Raw genomic sequence first — 405 nt, 5'->3', positions numbered from 1 at the left:
CAGCAGGAACAAAATTCTCTTCCCACCTAGTTGATGCTGGACTGTGATTTGGAAAGGATTATGATCTTGCTACCTGCCTAAAATGGATGAGAAAGGAAACACCTACCTTAAAGGCAGGAATGTGGTTAGACTGTTTAAACTGCAACAGCTTATTTTTAATGGTGTTTTTTTGCATGGCTACTGTGAATTTTGTTGGTGTTTTAGTACCTCTTCGATTTTAGTATCTCAGAATAATCATACCAAGTTCTTTTTCCTCATATTTGTTATTTATTTGCAGTTATATAATAGATTCTCACAAGTTAATTACAAAATTCCTTTTTGGGAAAGAACATGATACACTATGAAAATGGTACTCAAGTTCCTTATATAAAGGATTCTTTAAAGATAGACTGTACAGGAAGAAAA

This window comes from Chaetura pelagica, unplaced genomic scaffold (genome assembly GCF_000747805.2).
Source record: "Chaetura pelagica isolate M959 unplaced genomic scaffold, ChaPel_1.0 scaffold47, whole genome shotgun sequence".
Classification (NCBI taxonomy): domain Eukaryota; kingdom Metazoa; phylum Chordata; class Aves; order Apodiformes; family Apodidae; genus Chaetura; species Chaetura pelagica.
Note: the sequence above shows the minus strand (reverse complement) of the source record.